Source organism: Mobula birostris, chromosome 3, assembly GCF_030028105.1.
Source record: "Mobula birostris isolate sMobBir1 chromosome 3, sMobBir1.hap1, whole genome shotgun sequence".
Taxonomy (NCBI): domain Eukaryota; kingdom Metazoa; phylum Chordata; class Chondrichthyes; order Myliobatiformes; family Myliobatidae; genus Mobula; species Mobula birostris.
The window spans coordinates 32,877,350-32,897,484 of record NC_092372.1 but is presented as its reverse complement, the minus strand read 5'-3'; positions in this window follow the sequence as shown (position 1 = coordinate 32,897,484).

Below are 20,135 nucleotides of genomic sequence, written 5' to 3'. Positions count from 1 at the left end.
TCTCTTCCATCTCCACTCTGCTCCTCATGGCTCTTTTGCATGCAATCACAGGAGATGCAGCACTTGTTTGTTATGTCTTTCATTCTCACATTCCAGGGATGAGAACACCGGTTCCAGGTGAAACAGCCATTCACTTGCATTCCTTTCAGTACAGTGTACAGCGGTCAGTGTTCAAAATTGAAAGCCCCCTCCCCACTGTACTGGAGCAAACAAACACGGATTGGGTGCAAACATATGTTTAGTCCACAAGGTTGACCCTGAGCATTCAATTGTCTGTCTCTAGTTGTTCACCTCACCTCTGCACACATCCATCTGTATGTGGCTTGCTACATTGTTCCAATGAAGGTCAGCATTAGCTTGAGGAATGGCATTACATTTTTTCTGTCTCGGCATCCTTTCTGACTCAGGATCAAATTTAACAATTTCAGATAACTTTCTCTTTTTTTATAACAGAACTGATCAATACAGTTGTGGGTTTGTCTGTAATATAAACTGATTTTTTCCCTCTAATCACAGAAACCATCTGCTCTACCAGGCATTTCCAGCATTTTTAGTTTAGGTTCACAATTCAGTACCAATCAGACCTGCATCTCACAACTTTTACATGTTCCTTTTTTCTCTCTTTCTCCCTTTTTAACTGCACTTGTTATACTAATTAATCTGAAGACACTGAAAATACTGGTATCACCATAGCAACCCTGACCTCACCTTATTAGAAATAATCGCTTTTCTATCGTCCATTCCACCCCCCCCCACCCTCTCTGCAACTTAAAAGTAAATTGTTTTATTATGTTCCCAATTTTGAGTAAAGGTCTTCACCCTAAAACTTTTGTCCGTATCACTGAACAACTGCCTGACCTGCTGGATGTTTCCTACATTTTCTATTCTTTGTGTTATAGAGTCATAGAAAACTACAGCACAGAAACAAGCCCTTTGGCCCATCTGACCCATGCCAACCCATTTGCCTAGTCCCATTGACTGTACCTGGAATAGAGTCATAGAAATTTAGATTTCCAGCATCTGCAGTTTTTTTCTTTATCTTCAACTTATAATAAAGACAGCAATGACAAGAATAACTTCCTGTGCAACATACCTAAGGGGCATTGATTCATGCAGGGCTTTATATCCATGAATAGCACCCTATCTAACTGGTCACACAAGAAAGACTGCAGATGCCGGAAATCTGGAGCAACGCACATAACAAAAGGCTGGAGGAACTCAGCAGCAGAACAGACAACTCATATTTCGTCAGGGCAGCCTCTAACCTGATAGCATGAGCATCAATTTCTCTAACTTCGGGTAATTACTACCCTCTACACATTCCCTCTTTTTCCATTCCACATTCTGGTAATCTTCTCACCCCTTCTCTCTCCTCACTTGATAATCACCTCCTTTTGGTTCACTTTCTCCTTCCCTTTCTTCCATGGTCCATTATCCCCGCCAATAAGATTCTGTCTTCCACTTTTCACCTCCTACTTCTTCCACTCTTCCCAATCACTGACCTTCCCCCTCACCTCGTCTTCCAATCACCTGTTAGCTTGTCCTCCTCTGCCTCCCCCCACCTTCTTATTGTGGATTCTTCCCCCTTCCTTTCCAGTCCTGATGAAAGATCTTGGCCTGTGATGTTGGCTGTTTATTCTCCTCCCTAGATACTGCCTGACCTCCTGAGATTCCCTAACATTTTGTGTGTGTAATTTGAGATATCCACCTCTGCAAAGTCCTTCGTGTAGCTCCAGCAGTTTAATTGTTAAGCTGGTGGATTGCTGTCTAATATCCCCCTCATTCTCAAATTCTTCATGTGTTCAGTTCTTCAGTGTGACACATCAGATAAATACTGAGAAATCTAGCAATGTAACATATTCTCAGCAAGCCACAAAGGGTGAATTAAAGTGATATTATAGTGATCAAATTTAGCCCATTCAACACTCTAAAAGATTGTTATTATGTCCTCCCTTCAAGTATTGAAAGGCCCCTTGAGACTATTGTTACTAGCATGTGTTAAAGGTGTATTCTTTCCAGTGTTCATGGACTTATATGTAATTGTCCTTTCATTGTATTTCACTTTCAGAATAGAACCTGTGATAATTTGAATTAATGAGAAGGCATCAAATATGTGTTTGAATTGTACTATATTCCTATAAAAGACAAGAATGACAAATAAGATTTGAAATAGTAATTAGCTCATTGGAATAGATTACAGGTTCTCAGATTCATCAAGCAGTATTTGAAAGTGTAAATTTACTCCCAGTTATATTAAATTCAAGTCATGGCTGCCTATGTTTTAAAATTATCTTTGAATTTAGGCTTAAGCTTTTACTTCTTTGCTAGTAGAATTATGATGAGGAAACTAATATTATATTTCTTGACAGAATTATTTCTGTTACTTCATTTACACAGATATACTCAGTAGCCACTTTATTAGGTACACCTGTGCACCTGCTCGTTGATGTAAATATCTAATCAGCCAATCAAATGGCAGCATCTCAATACATAAAAGCATGCAGACATGGCCAAAAGTTTCAAGGTTGTTCAGACGAAACGTCAGAATGGGAAGGAAATGCAAGCTAAATTGCTTAGATTGTGGAAATATTGTTGGTGCCAGACTAGGTGGTTTGATATTCTATAAAACTGCTGACCTCCTGGGATCTTCATGCATAACAATCTTTATAGAATGGTGTGAAAAAACAAAAAAAAATCTAGCGAACAGTTCTGTGGACACAAATGCCTTGTTAATGAGAGTTTAAAAATGTAAACACGAGGAATTCTGCAGATGCTGGCAATTCAAGCAACACACACCAGAGTTGCTGGTGAATGCGGCAGGCCAGGCAGCAACACCTTATATTCTGTCTGGGTAGCCGCCAACCTGATGGCATGAACATTGACTTCTCAAACTTCAGCTAATGCCCCACCTCCCCCTCGTACCCCATCCGTTATTTATTTATATACACACATTCTTTTTCTCTCTCCCCTTTTTCTCCCTCTGTCCCTCTGACTATACCCCTTGCCCATCCTCTGGGTCTTTCCCCCCCCTCCCCCTTTTCCCTCTCTCCGGACCTCCTGTCCCATGATCCTCTCATATCCCCTTCGCCAATCCCCTGTCCAGCTCTTGGCTCCATCCCTCCCCCTCCTGTTGTCTTCTCCTATCATTTTGGATCTCCCCCTCCCCCTCCCACTTTCAAATCTCTTATTAGCTCTTCCTTCAGTTAGTCCTGACGAAGGGTCTCGGCCCGAAACGTCCACTATACCTCTTCCTAGAGATGCTGCCTGGCCTGCTGTGTTCACCAGCAACTTTGATGTGTGTTGTTTGTTAATGAGAGTCATGGCTACCAGTGTGAGAGGTAAGAGGAGAATGTCCATGCTGGTTCGAACAGTGGTGTGCAGGAGAGCACCTCTGAATGCATACAGTATGTTGAACTTTGAAGTGGGTGGGCTACTTGCATACACCCAGCAGCCACTTCATTTGGATCAGGAGATATCTAATAAAAAGTCCACTCTATACTTTACAACCCTTTTGTTCAGAAATATCACAATGTTACAAATATGCATAATCGACATTTAGATCCTAAAGAAAATGTTCATGTGCTTAAACTAACGCTTTTCTCTTTGGAGCGAAGGAGGATCAGAGATAACTTTATGCAGGTGTATGAGACTATAAGAGGTATTGAAAGTGTGGATAGCCAGCACCTTTTTCCCAGGGTGGAAGTGAGTAATACAAAGGGGTATAACTTTAAGGCGTAGGGAGGAAAGTATGGCAGGGATGTCTGCGTCAGTTTTTTTACACAGAGGGTAGTGGATGTGTGGAACACGCTGCTGAGGCACATATTTGAGGCATTTGAGGGACACTTAGATAGGCATAGGGATGAAAGAAAACTGGAAGGCTATGTGTTAGATTGACCTTGCAGTAAGTTAATACAATGGGCCAAATTGCCTGTACTGTTCTGTATTATTTTATGTTCTATGTTCACCCAAAATCAGGAGGGAGGAGAAGATAGCAGCGCGACGCAGCGCGCACGGCCGTTCCGAATGAATATCGTATGGGTTAACTAGGGGGCCGTGCACAATCCAGATTTGATGGAGACAGCCGTGAGAAGCACGAAGAAACACCTGGAGTAACTTCTGAAATGCCCACTTCGCTGCCGTTGCTACTGTGCGATCGAGAATCTCTGGAGGGGAAGGCCCCAGAGCCTCGGCTTTGCCTATTGCCTGTTGCCAGGGCCGGGGTCGAAGCGCTTGGCAGAGATGGTGCTCGGTGTCGGAGAGTTGGTCGGAGGCTCGAAGTTTTCAGATGGACTCGGAGTTGGACTGTGGTCAAATGCTTCCAGTATGCTGCATTGGCAAGTTGGCGGCACTGGAGGTTTACCGTCTGCGTGAGATGGTGGGACTTTTGAGATACTTTGAGACTTTTACCGTGCTATGGTCTGTTCTTATCAAATTACAGTATCGCTTTGCACTGTTGTATCTATACATTATAATTATGTAGTTTTTGTTAGTTTTTAAGTTGGTTTGTCATGTGTTTCTATGATATCATTCTAGAAAAACATTGTACCATTTCTTAATGCATGCATTACTAAATGACAATAAAAGAGAACTGTGTGTCCTCATAATCTAATCTAATTGTTCTCATCTGCAATTTAATCGCAATTTCAGAAGGTTTTTTTTGCATTTTTGGAGGAGTATGTCATTATTCAATATGAAGTTCAAGAGGATTGAACAAGCTCCCACTTTGGCCAGCAATGTCAGCATCGTGTAGTACAGGATGTCAGCACGACACAATGCAGAGTAAATCCTCCTGCTGCCACGACAACTGCCCTGGTAACAATTCTTGTTTGATCAAAGGATAACAGAAAGTCTCATACTTATGTGTTGGGGTTTTATTACCACCACGAGATGCAAATTGCACACTTTTGGAGGCATCTTCTTAAAAATAACATTATCTCAGTACGTATATAGCTATGGAAGCATTTTCATGATATTAGATGCAACATTTTGAGTGATTATAATGAAACATGTGGCCACAGGGTACCCATGAAAGCTGGAACACTTAAAGTTCCTTTCCTGTGTTTCCTGGTGGTTTCTGATAAGCTGTTAGCCTATACAATTCTCATACAATAATTATTAAGTTGTTAAGCAAATAATGGTTTACAATTTAAAGCACATCCTGGCTGCTGATGCTGTTTGATTGCATGACTACTTGCCTAAGGAGAAGAAAGAAGCATTATTATCATGTTGACATTATTTTAAGGAGACTGGAAAACAAAGGGAGGGACATGATGCTTAAATGGCATTGAGGCTTAGCAGATCCTAGTGAAGAAGGGTACTAATTTGCACTTCCAGAAGTGGCCTTGAATTCAGAGTGGTAGAGTGAACAAATAAGTGACTGTAGCCTGGTTGATTAAACTATGAGGACAGGGTACTATTCTTTCTGTGAAGATGGCAGAAGGGTCTGATTGAGGAGCTTAAATGTTAACAGTATTTCATAGGATAGATGCAGATATATTGATGGGGAAATAAAGAATGGAGTAATACAACATTAAAATCAAAACAAGACAGTTTAGGTGAAAAAAAGTGGAAAAATATGGAAAAGGTAATAGTAATCTAAACACTCTTTCCCAAATGGCATGAATTCTGAATCAATTCCATCTTTAAGTCTAAATTTAATAGGTTTTTGTTAAGCAATGAATTTGAGAAACATGTAGTTACAGCTGGAAATTTGCATTGAATATATATTAGTAATAAATTAATTGAATAGAAATCTGCATTAAGAAGCTGAACATTGAAAGACAGGACATAGAACAGTACGGCACAGGAACAGGCGATATGCTGAACTAGTTAAGCTAGTAATTAAATACCTAACTAAATTAGTCTCTTCTGCCTATGCATGGTACATATCTGTCCATTCTTTGCACATCTATGTACTAATGGAAGAGCCTCTTCCATAAACACCTTTATTGTATTTGCTTCCACTCCCATCTGTGACAGTGCATTCCCGGCGACCACCACTCTCCGTGTAAAACATTTGCTCCGCAAATATACTCTGAGCTTACCCCCGTCACTTTGAATGCATACTTTCTAGTATTAAACATTTCAGCTCTGGATATAATTGCCAACAGTCTATACTTCTCATATTCTTATAAACTTGAATCCGGTCTCCCCACAGCCTCTGCAGCTCCAGAGAAAATATCCTAAATTTGTCTAACCTCTCTAATAGCACATGTCTAATCCAGGTTGCATCCTGCTAAATATTAGATTAGATTATGAGGACATGTAGTCCTCTTTTATTGTCATTTAGTAATGCATGCATTAAAAAATGATATAATATTCCTCCGGTGTGATATCACAGAAACACAGGACAGACCAAGACTGAAAAACTAACAAAAACCACATAATTATAACATATAGTTACAACAGTGCAACAATACCATAACTTGATAAAGAACAGGCCATGGGCACAGTAAAATAGTTCAAAGTCTCTCGAAAGTCCCACATCTCACGCAGATGGGAGAAGGAAGAAAACTCTCTCTGCCATGCCCGACCACAGTCCAACTCTGAGTCATCCGAAAACTTCGAGCTTCTGATCAGCCCTCCAGCACCGAGTACCGAGCGCCATCCCTATCCCAAAACTTCGACCTCAGCCTCGGTCGCCAGCAGCAGGCAAAGCCAAGGATTTTGGGGCCTTCCCTTCGGAAGATTCTCAATCGCCCAGTAACAGCGGCAGCGAACCGGCTTTTCAGAAATTTCTCCAGATGTTCCTCTGTGCTTTCACGTCTGTCTCCATCAAATCAGAATTGTCCACGGCCCCTATTTAACAGATACGATATCATTTCACCAGAGAGCTGCGCGCGCTGCGTCACACTGCCATCTTCTCCTCCCTTCAGGAGGAGGACATCTTTTGCACTCTCTCTAAAGTCACCATATCCTTCCTATAATGAGGTAACCAGAACCAAATGCAATACTCCAGATGTGTCCTGATCAAAAATTTATAAACTGAATCGACTATTCCTGTTTCTATGTTCCCAAAGCCATTCTGTCTAATTTCTAGCAAGGGAGAATAAGAAGGAGTATCACAAGAATTATGCTGTTGGGACACTTCATGGATTAAAAGCTATTGAAAGGCGCCAGCTGCAATTAGGAATGCTGAGTTTCTTCTTAGCTGCTCCAAATGTCACAATCAGCCATCTGTAATTCTTAAGCATGCTAGCCTCAAGGAATAGACCTTAGTACCCTTAGCTACATGCATGGATGCAGATTTTCTAGAGCTATACAGAACTTCTTAAAATAAATACATGATCATCAGATGAACAGATGTACGTTGGAAGAGTGCACTTGCCTTACAATAGACGTTAATTGGGAGAATGCCCAGTACATGAATTTTTAGATTATTCTTCTCTTCAGTGATGTAATATTCTTATGCAAAGTGCGGAGAGAAAAACAGTCCTTTAAAGATATAATGACTATACATACACATTATGCTGAGGTATTATGCCTTTTGAGGTATGATAAATTAGGTTGCAAAAATAGAGCCTTAATTACAGCTGTATGAAATAGATTGAAAAAGTTGTAAGTTCTGCACATACAATACCTCAGGGGAATAAGTTACACTAAGTCATAATTAAAATTCTTTGCCAAGGCTAAGAAATGAATCTTCCCTGGATTCAAAGAAGATCACCATTTACTTTGCACTATCTACTTTATTAGACAGATAGAACCATATTTTAATACCTTATCCTCAGCACCTCTAATATCGTAGCATTCTCTTTTTATTGCACCAAAATCAGGGAATGAGATTTGAGTCCATAGTTTCCCATTTAGATGCTCTGCACTGCTGTCATGGAATACATTAGAGATCTTGTGCTCAAATGCTTTATTATTGCTGAATTTGTCCGGAGTTTTCTCAATGGTTGAGCACTTAATAACAATAAAGGGTTACTTTTTCTCCCACTAAAAATAAAAGCTAGCATCTTAATTGTTAAATTCCACAGATAATTATAACTGCTAATGTTTTGAATATCTTTCCATGAACAAGTAATTAATATTCACTGAGACAATGAAAGTGTGTTCTAACAACATATTATAGTACATAAGTGATTCGCAGCTAGCGTAGTAACATAACATGATTATATTGCATAGCATACATGTTCTATAGATATTAACAATTAGCAGGGAATAAGAACAAGTTTTAATAAAACTGTAAATGATTGTTCTAGCTACAATCTATTCATGGCATGGAAATATTCATCATTTTCTCCATGGGAATCATGTTTTGGAGAGATTATTTAACTTTGAAATTGTATATTTAATATGGAATGACTGGAATGAAGCAACAGCTATGCTAACAAATGCCTTAATTTCACAGCTATTTAGCTACTTTCTAACTGAGATCCTGTCATCGACATTCACTAAGTAATCCCAATACCTTTATACTTGCTAAAGGGTCAATGGTGGGTAGACAGATAGGAGAACAATGAGATACAAGAAATAAATGGCTATGGAAAGCTGAAAGAACATGAAGCTTACTGTTAATGAGACTCTGTTGGATAGCCATGAAATGGAATTGGTTTATTGTTGTCAAATGAACCAAAATACAGTGAAAAGCTTGCCTTGCATTGTGTTTATACAAAATCCATGCATTAAGGCAGAGCAAGATAAACAAAAATAACAATGCAGAATAAGATGTAACAGCTACAGAGAAAGTGCAGTGCAGGTAATCAATAAGGTGCAAGATTGCGAAGTCGAGATCTTATTGTACTGGGGAACCTTTTTAATAGTCTTATAACAGCAGTCTAGAAACTATCCTTGAGCCTGGTGGTATGTACCTTCTGGGTTTTGTATCTTCTGCCTGATGGAAGTGGAGAGAGGAGAGAACGTCGATGGTGAGTGGGGTCTTTGAATATGCTGCCTTGCTTTACTGAAGTCTTGAGAATCAATGTATACAGAATACACCCCTGAGATTTGTTCTCTCACAGGCAGCCAGAAAACAAAGAACCACCATGGAATCCTGTAAAAAAACCATTAAGCACCCAATGCACTAAAAAAAAACAAATTCTGTAAACAGCAAAAAGCAAGCAATTCACACACAGAATTCAGAGTCCACGGAAAAGGTTCAGCTGTGACAGCACCGAGCCAGTTCAGTTTAGCGCTGTGTTGATGACTACAGGCCTCAGCAGCAGAACCAGTTCCATGCTGAGGTGCCTCGATCAGATCATGTTAATAGCAAAAAAAGGGTAACCAGAAACACATGGAACATGAACTGAAGAGTTCATAAGTATAAGTCAGTTCATTGAGCACATTCAGCACTGAGGAAAATAAATATCAAACCATAGAGTCCTCTAGAAAAGAGCCACACAGCCGAGGTGATTGAACCCAAGACTCCTGCACCTTCCTCTGCAGCAGTGAGAGGGAGATAGATGAAATGCAGGCAGACAGCACTGAACACCCACTTGCCTTCCACTCTCATCCTCGTCAATTTTAATTTTGCTCAATATTTTAATCAGCAAGCTGTAATGGAGCTAACCATGGGTTCACATTCTACCATTAGAAAAAGGAGCCGCACACATCTCTCTCAACCTCACCAAATTCCCTGGGAGATAGCAAAATCACCAGATTGCTCAGTTGACCCAAAAATACATAATCAAAATGGAAATTACAGTTTGCAATTGATCGCAGTTTAGGACAAGAAGCATAGTTAAAAGAAGAAGAAGCAGTTCTGTGAGCTGTCTGCAGGATGTCACTGGCACCATTTTGAATTTAACTTGGGTTGCTGCACTGTAAAATTGTTACACGACCTGCTACACTACTGTGCCAATTTGGGATGAGACCCACAATGGGATTAAAAATAGATTGAAACATTACTAAAAAAGCCATATACCTCAATCATAACACTAAAGCATGCAAAAAAACACAATACATTGTAATGTGTATACTAACCTGCTTATTGGATTAGAAATTTAGAGGGAAAATTAATCTTCTCATGGATATTCCATATTTGCATCGATATAGTTTTATGGTTGCTCCAAATTCTGAACATTTAGCCTTCCCGCCCGGAAGAAGGGTCTCAACCTGAAACACTAATTGTCCATTTTCCTCCATAAAATCTGCCTGACCCATACTGTAAAAGGGCCAGTGACACCATAAAGGATCCCACCCACCTTGTTAATAGACTGTCTGTCCCACTCCCATCAGGGAGGAAGCTAGGCTGCATCCATGTCAGGACTAGCATACTCAAAAACAGTTACTTTCCCCAAGCAGTAAGGCTGATCAACACCTCTACCCACTAACCCACCCCTCCACCCCCTCTCCCAATACGACGCCTTCATTATTTCTTGTCAGTCACCTTATGTACAGACACTCAGTGCCCAGCATCAGTTTATGGATGTACAATCAATATATGTATGCAAGCTATCTTATGTTTTTATATTTACTGAATTTTTAAAAATTATTACTATGTTCTTTATCTTTTGTGTTTTTCTTTGTATTGCATTGGATTCGGATCAACAATCATTTTGTTCTCCTTTGTACTTGTGTGCAGGAAATGAGAAGAAACAGTCTTGAATCTTGAACTTCCCCAATATCTTGTGCATTACTCCAGATGTTCAGCATCTGCATCTGTTTCAGAAATTATTTCTATGCCACCTTCCATCTCATTTTCTTTGTTCTATGTATGGATGCAATTCACCAAGTTCTGCCACCTAAAACCTGAAATCCAAAATCTTCACCACTCCACTAAAAGTTTGGTGACACTTTCTGAAGTACATCTGCCATTTCCTGCTTGTGATCAGTTAGAACAACATTAGTCAAACTATTTATTGGCCTGAATGGTTCATCATTACAGTAGGTTTTAAAACTCCAAACTATATAATATTTACAGACTTTAAAAGGATTATGTACTTTTGAACAGAGATACATTAATGCTTTTTATAGCTATATTATCACTTTACTGAATAAATTCTTGGGACATCCCTGCACCATTCTCCAAATGTGCCATTGTATTTCAAGTAGGGCATCCACTATTACTGCAAAGGCTGATATTACTTCTGACAAGTTCACATAGTATTACAGCAATTATGTAACAGCAAATTGATGGTCAAGAATTTGTTATTATTCCCCATGTAGTAATCTTGTTTCTATATATGATTATATCTTAAAATACACAAATCATTAACTGTAAACATTGATCACTAGTAGCATCTCAATTTGAGTTTGTAACCATTTTACAGAAGAACTTTAGTATGTTGTACGCAATATATCATTTTTGTCAGAACTTTAATTGATTTTAATAGATGTTACGTATCCTGTAACTGGGTTGCCAAACCAGCAGAAATGGACCACTTAGTTGGAGTCTGGATTACTGGAACTAAGAAAGTTTTATTAAAGAAATAAGTAACACAGTACTCTAATCGTGAGGATATAAATGCAACAGGTTAGCAATGGTAAAACACACATGTACACAGAACTAGGGTAATAGGAATCAATCAAGCTCTTTCGCAGTCTAGGGGTAAAATGATCAGTCTCAAGTGACGCAGAGTTCAGTTCAGCTTAGGACAGTTCGCAGTAATCGCTGTTGTGCAGTTGGGGGAGAGAGTGAGATAATATGCAAATCTGATTCAGACAGACCTTTGTTCTTCGCAGTTAGCTTTTGGGCGAACCCTTTTAATGTCTTCTGTGGTCACCGACTGTGACCCCTCCGTTCCGGATACAACCGTTCTTCCGCGGTGACCCCGGCACCCAGGCAAGGGCGGACACACACACACCAGGTTCCCACCGATCGTACCCTTTTCACCCTGTGCATCTATGGTCGGTTCCCGCAACCAGACCTCTAACTCCCACCATTTTGTGGGGGCACACCGCTCTTCCAGGGTCTCGTTATCTCGTGATGTTGTGGTGTCTGTCGTGCCTGAATGAACCTGTTCTTTTTATCCCCCTGCTGGGGTATCGCCTGTCCATCAAACTTCAAAGAGTTCAGGTTCAAAGCAACTGGTCTGTCAATACTCGGACTGGTGTCTCTTTCCGTTATCTTTCTCTCCTCTCTCATTAACATTTGGAATGTTTCTCCATTGTCTCACTTTTCTCTCTCATTTGCATCAATCTTCTGATAACTTGGTTTTTCGTCACATAGATTTAATCATAATTAATTTTGCTATAGTCTTAAATATCCAGGCAGCAGAAATACAATTGGTGTTAAATAGTATAAAGAAGAAGACAATAATGGTCTCATTTCAGAGATTATGGGGAAATACAGACCTTGTGATATTCAAGTTGATGAGAGAGCTCATTTGCTGGCTGATAATCTTATCTCTAGATTTTTTTTAAATGCCTTGCAATGCAACTGCAAATTACAGCAATGGTAGCTGGAACAGTGTGTACTTAAGCATTGTGTTAGATATGAAGATTTGCTGCAAAAATACTGGTGTAAATCATTGTCAGACTGCATGGGATATGGAGTAGGCTTTCATCATTCTGAGTGTGTGTGCATTATTATGCTCTAAATTGTATGAAATTCTTCTTTCCATTCTGCCTAATAAGAGACAACCGTAAACATGTTGGACAACAGATTGGTAATGAAAAATTATTTATAGCTACTGTACAGTCATTACCCCAGCAAAAATCAACTGATTTAACCACAATAATACTGAGTCAGAAAAAAACACCTACATTTGACGTATTCTCAAAATGACCTTTCCTGAGTAACCACAAATATACGTCAGTTACAGAGGAAGCAGGTGTTAGTTCTCCAGAAAACTCATAAAATGCCAGTCTTGGTGAAAGGGATAAGGGGATGTCTCATCAGACCATAGATAATAGAATTATCAGTGGGAGAACATTCAGATATGCACAGATGTGCTAATACTGTGCAGTATTTTGACGTTTAGTTAGATTGTGCAGATGATCTCACCAAAGTCTGCCATAATATTGATGCAGAATTGACAATTCTTGTGCCCGGATTAGCCATACAAAGCTCCATTGATTTATCTTGAAGTCTTACACCACCTTTTTCCCATTTGTCTTAGATCAAATTACTCTTCCCCTCTTAAGTAACATTTAGAAGATCATCCATTAATAGTTGGGACTTCCCTGATTAATCTGCAGTCTTATTCCTTTAAAATAACAGTTTTCATTTTCATTCTTCCTTCCAGGGTGGGTAACATTCACATTTTTCTTACATTTAAATTCCATCTTTCGACTTCTTGCCCACTCATTTCATTCAAATACACTCAGTGACCACTTTATTAGATAGACCTGTACACCTGCTTGTAAATGCAAATATTTAATCAGCCAATCACGTGTCAACAATTCAATGCACAAAAATATGCATACATGGTCAAGGGGGTCAGTTGTTGCTCAGACTAAACATCAGAATGGGAAAGAAATGTGATCTAAGTGACTTTGACTGTGGAATGATTGTTGGTGCCAGGGTGGTTTGAGTATCTCAGAAACTGCTGATCTTCTGGGAACATTCACAGTTTACAGAGTTACTAGAGTTTACAGAGAACAGTGCAAAAACACAAAGAAACATCTGGTGAGCAGCTGTTCTGTGGCTAAAACTGCCCTGTTTTATGAGAGAGGTCAGATGAGAACGGCCAGACAGGTTCAAGCTGACAGGAAGGTTCCAGTAATGCCAATAGCCACGCATTACAACAGTGGTGTGCAGAGGAGTGTCTCTGAAAGCCCAACATGTTGAACCTTGAAGTGGATGACGACAGCAGCAGAACACCACATTGGGTTCCACTCCCGTACCTAATAAAGTGGCCACTGAGTATATATTTACACATGCACGCGTGCGCGCGCGCGCGCACACACACACGCACATACATACATATATAATCTTGCAGATTATTTGTGCCTTCACCAGAATTTGCTAACCTATTTATTTTTATCAGCATCAGCATATTTGTCTCCAGTCCATATGGTCATTTCATTCAAGTAATGGTTTTAGATGGTGACAGTTTGGTGTATAATTATCCATAAAGGTATAAACAGAAAAAGATAGTTAAGTAATATTAGATGCTATTAAATTACATCTCTAGTACTCTATTCCTCCTACAGAGTGGACATTAATATCATGTTAAACTGCTTTATTGTTAGCTTTTACTTTTCACCTTATGCTATACCTCAAACAAAATTGCTATTGTGTACTGACATTATTTTTTACATGCACCATTTAGTCAGTATGTTGCCACTTCAGATTTCAATACGGCAAGGCACATATCAATTTTATACTTTTAATATTTTATTTTGCTATAATATTGCGCTAGATGAAGTGGAAGCTATTTATTTTCCTTACTTGAGAAACGGATGGTAGAAATCTGCAATAAAATCAGAAAAAATGCTGAAAGTACAGCGCAGACCATCAGTGGAGAGTTAAAATTTCCAGTCAACAGCTCCTAATCAGAACTGATGGTTTAAGTTATAAGAAGTGAGAGAGAGTGAAGGGAATAATGGAATATGGTGACAATGTGCAAATTCAGATTGTCCAGCCGACACATCACTTTTAGTGCAATCTAATTAATAGATGAATGAGGGGAGTTAGAAAAGAATAAGAACAAACAAAAAAAAATGCCGGAACTTAGTTCTCACATAATTGTTTTCTACCTTGAAGAACGTAAGGACCAGGATTGGGTACAGCTGATGTTTGTGCTGTTCAATAAAATCAAGGCTGATTCAGTATTCACTTCACAACCTTTATCTCACCCTTAGTCCATATCTTTTGGCTTTTTTTTAATTGAAACACTCTTCATTCTTTGCTTTGGATACAGTCCTTGACTCTGCCTCCATGGGTCTCTGCTGTAGTTAATATCAAAGATTCACAACCCTTTGAAAAAAGACTTAATTCCATCTGAAATAGTTATTCTGTTTTTGTGAAACTATGTTCCCTAATTCTTGCTACTGCAACCACCCCCCACCCCACCCCAAAGGGAAACAATCTCTCAGCAAAAGCCTTGTTATTCCCTCTCAGGAACATTTTGTGTTTCAATAAGGTCACAACTTCTTTGTCTAAATTCTAACAAGTAGATAGCCAGCTATCTCAATCCATCTTCATACCAGGAATTAACCAAATCTTCTAAATACAAAACAATCATACACCTCCTTAAATATGGAGATCAAAACTGTGTGCATTTCACTGCAAACAGACTCACTTGTAAAGTGCCATCTCACTTGTCAAATCTAATTATTCAATTTCTCTTACAATAAAGAGCAAAACTCTTGTTACCCTTCCTGATTACTCACTGTATCTGAATGCATTAGCTTTGCACTTCATTAAACTGGGAACACAAATCCCCCACCTACCTCACTAATAACTTAGTCCGCATTTTCAATCTTCTTTGAAAGTGGATAACTTCACATTTTACCACATCATACTCCATCTGCCAAATTCTTGCCACTCATTACACCCATCTATAATTATAGGTTTTTTATCTTCCTCACAGCCTGTTAACATATCTATCTTTTATATAAAATACAAATGTAATTGTAATGCATTCTATCCTTTTAAGTCACGAAGATAGATTGTAAATAGCTGAGACCCTGTCATTGATCTCTTTAGCACCCCACTAGTTATTGATTGCCCCTCTGAAAATAACTCATTTATCTTGATTCTGTTTGTTAGTTAGCCTTATATGTATGTGGCCTTATCTTGTATAGTAACTTTCCATTAGCATCTTATTAAATGCTTCTAAATGTCCAAACACACTCTAGCTACTGGCTCCCTTTTACTTTCCCTGTTTATTAGGTATATTCTGATACAATTTAGCAAGTTTGTCAGAATACGTCTATCCTTTCACTAAACCATACATACTTTGCATGATTTATCTTATGACTTCCAAAATTTTGTCTGGTACCTCGAAATAATGGATTCCAGAATTTTTCAGTTGGTTAGGCTAACTCGCATTCGGTTCCTTGCTTCCCACCTCCCTCTTTGGATAATGGCATTAGAGTTGTAGTTTTCCAATCGTCCAGAATCCAGGGAATTTCAGTAAGTTATAGCAAATGCATCCTTTGCCTTTGCAGCCACTTCCTTTACATCTCTAGGATGCAAACCCAGAAGGTCAGCCCCCTTTTGCCTCATTGCTCTGCTTAGTACTATTTTTGTTGCGGTAGGCTTGTTTTAAATTCTTCCCTCTCTATATCATCTACACATGAAAAAATAATCCAAAATAACAGATAGGGTATATGCAAGCAGACTTTTTTCATTAGGTTGGGTGAGACTAGAACTAGAGGCCATAGGTTCAGGGTGAAAGGTGACATGTTTAAGGGGAACATGAAGGGAAACTTCTTCACTCAGAGGGTTGTGAGAGTATGGAATAAGCTTCCAGTGAAGTGGTGGATGTGGGTTTAATTTCAATAATGAAGAGAAGTTTGGATAAGTACATGGATGTGAAGGGTATAGTCCTGGTGCAAATCAATGGGACTGGGCAGAATAGTAGTTTGGTTTTAGATGGGCTGAAGAGCTTGTTTCTATGCTGTAGTGCTCTATCCATTAATCTAATGTCAAACATTTTGCAATTTATAGATAGTTTGTTGCACATTCAGAGCTTCTATGTGTTCAGAAAGGTTAAGATGAGGGAACACAAACCAATCCTCATAGAAGGATCAGAAGTGGGGGAGTGAGCAATTTCAGGTTCCTGAGTGACAATATTTCTGAGGACCTAACCTGGTCCCAACATATTGATGCAGCTATCAATGTGCACTCTCATCATGGGAATGTTGGACCTATAATCCAACGTTCAATATCACTGTTCCAGAAGTCTTCTGTTAATCGAAAAGCTTCATTAAGCAATGTTGCCAGACTGTTTTTCTCTCCACATGAGCTGCCTGATCTGTTGTGCATTTCCAGTGTTTACTGTTTTTGTTGGAGAGATAGGTTCTGATAGAAAGCCGATGTGATTTTCCTCCTTGGAGATGCCCACTTGTGCAGAATGCAACTTATACTTGCGATCCTCATAGAGGGATCAGAAGTGGAGAGAGTGAGCAATTTCAAGTTCCTCAGTGCCAAGATCTCTGAGGATCACCGGGTCCCAACCCATTGATGCAGCTATAAAGAAGGCAAGACAGTGGTTACATTTCATTAGGACTTTGAGGAGATTTGGTTTAACCCTAAAGCATTCAAAAACTTTTAAAGAGGTACCGTGGAGAACATTCTGACTGGCTGCATCACAGTCTGGTATTGGGAGGGTGATGGGCTACTACACTGGATCAAAGTAAGCTGCAGAAAGTTGCAAAGTTAGTCAGCTCCATCATGGGTACTAGCCTCCATAGTATCCAAGATAATTTCAAGGAATGGTGACTCAGAAAGGCTGCTTCCATCATCAAGGACCCCAACCGCCCTAGACATGCCATCTTCTCATTGTTAACAACTGGAAAGAGGTACAGAAGCCTGAAGGCACACACTCAGCATCTGCAATCCGATTTCCAAATGGACATTGAACCCATGAACACTATTTTAGTTCAACTATACACACACTTACTATACTTAAGGTTTTTCTACATTTATCATGTGCTGCATTGTATTGCTGCCGCAAAGTTAACAAACTTCACAACATATGCCAATGATATTAAATCTGATTCACATTCTGATTTCAATTAACTTGACATGCGAATTCCTTTTACTTTTACTAAGTATCCAAACCATTCCATACATCAGCTTTTTGTAGAAATTTTCTCAAATATTGGAAATTAAATATTGATTTATGTATGGATTGTAATTTTTCTGAATGTACAACTTACCTATTAGGAATGTGTGCATATCTAAAATAGCTTTCATATTTTTGCCTGGTAAAGAAATACATTGATTTACCAACTAACTGTTGGGAAATGTTTGTTCTTATATGTTATTCCACCAAACAATGGCATATAATGACATTTATTAACATTTACAGAAATTAAAGATACAATGAAAACTATCAATACAATTACACACACATAATGATAATTGTTACTACTAATAATTGCACATACAATTATTGTTTAATTTAACATCACACAAATTAACAGAAAATTCACATATGGTTCTCAAATTTAAAGAAGCCTTATGGCCAAACAAATTAAAAATTTTTAAATATTTTTTCTAACATCCAAATTTTTACACATTTCCTTAATTCTGTCTGTGCAAAAATCCACAGATTATAACAGAATTACCACAAAATCAATCAATCATTTTGTGATCTATAGTTATGACAAGAATGATTCCCACCCACCTTATCTTTATTTACAGATTTATTGGAGGTGTGCCTTTTCAGGGCTGGAGCAAACTGAAATTGTTAGTGAGCTCCTGATAACAACTAGGACAGCGTCTGACTGGAATCACCTTTATCTACATTGCTAAAAAAACTAATTTAAACTGGAAAAAAGCTATCAGAAATTTATGCATTTCCTTCTAATAACCGTATTGTTATTTTCAGTTGAAACTTTCCAATAATGTTATACTAATTAGAAAGTTAAGGTACCTGTGTTATTTTCTTAACAATCATGTAAATATTCAGTAAATCTGAAAATTTTAAAGGTTTTTGGTTTACCTTGAAGAAATGTGGGGAGAATAATTCACTGGTTATTACTATCATGATTTTATGTTTTCTTTTTCAATTTGTGTCTTCTAGAATTTGAACAACATCAGTATCTATCTCCATCAATCACTGCACTGATTTTGATAAAGGTACTTCTGCAAAGTCCAGGTAGACATTTCCAGTAGCTTGGCCCAGCCACGATGTAGAAACAGCATTACAAGTCCTGATCACGATGATGTATCTCTTGAAAGGGAACTTTGGACAAGGGTAGCATACCTGTTGCTTTTTTCCATTACAGCTAGTTTGTTTGGGAAGTGCTTCTGACATGTTTGGTGAGCTGCTGAAGAGCATCCTGAAGATCATGGACTCAGCTACAATAGAGCATTGTTCTAACACTTTTGTGTGTTTTACTTTTCGCAATGACTCAGAATTTCCTACATTTTCAATAAGACATAGAAACAGAATTAGTCACTTGCCCCATCAAGTCTGATGTGCTATTCCATCATGGCTGATTTATTATCCCTCTCAGCACCATATTCTTGCCTTCCCCCATAACCTTTGTTGTCCTTACTAATTAAGAACTATCAAACTCCGCTTTAAATATACTCATTGATTCGGCACAGATTCCACAGATTCACCACCCCCTGGTTAAAGAAAGTTCTCCTCATCTCTGTTCTAAAAGGATGTCCTTCTATTTTGAGGCTGTGACCTCTAGAACTATATTCCTGCACTATAGAAAACAGCCTCTCTACACCCAATCTATCTAGGCCTTTCAGTATTCAATAGGTCCCCCTGCATTCTTCTAAACTCTAGCAATTGCAGGCCTAGAGCTCTCAAACACACCTCATATTTTAACACTTTCATTCCTGGGATCATTCTCATGAACTTCTGTAGACTCTCTCCAATGCCAGAATATCCTTGCCTACATAAGGGGCCTAAAACTGTTCATAATGCTCTAAGTGTGGTCTGACTAATGCCTTATAAAGAATCAGCATTACATCAGCATTCTAAATCAGTATGGACAGAGTGGCACAACTAGTAAAGCTAATGCCTCACCACTCAATCAAACAAGTCTGACTGGAGTTTGCTAGCTCTCTCCTTAACTGTGTTGATTTCCTCCTGGCCCCTCTATTTTTTGACATCCCAATGTGGGGGTTGATAGATGAATTGGCCAGTACAAAAGGTAAGGCTCTTGTTGTATTAGTGAGTGGTAGAAACTTGGGGGGGGGGGGTTTGTGGGGAGAGGAGGTGATGAAAATGGGGAAAGAATAAAATTCAGTCAGCGTAAGGTTAATGCAAAATGAATGCACGATTGTCAATGTCGTCAGTATGATCTTTGCCTGTATGATCCTGTGTGACTCACGGGACGTCTCTGCCTGGCCTGCCTCTGTAAGCAGTGAGCCACTTACACTGATGGCTTCCCTACTCACACTTCTCTGGATATCATATCATGAAATTTTATGGTATCATATTTATATATTTTTAAAGGTTGAAATGCTTCATAAAGTCATACAGCATGGAAATGGATCCTTCTGTCATGGTCCAGTCCGTGATGTCCGCATTCCGGTTCACGGTCCGGTCCATTGATCCTTATTCCAAGTTTTCCCTTGTTCTGTTGGGAGCCGTAATTGAGGCATCTGA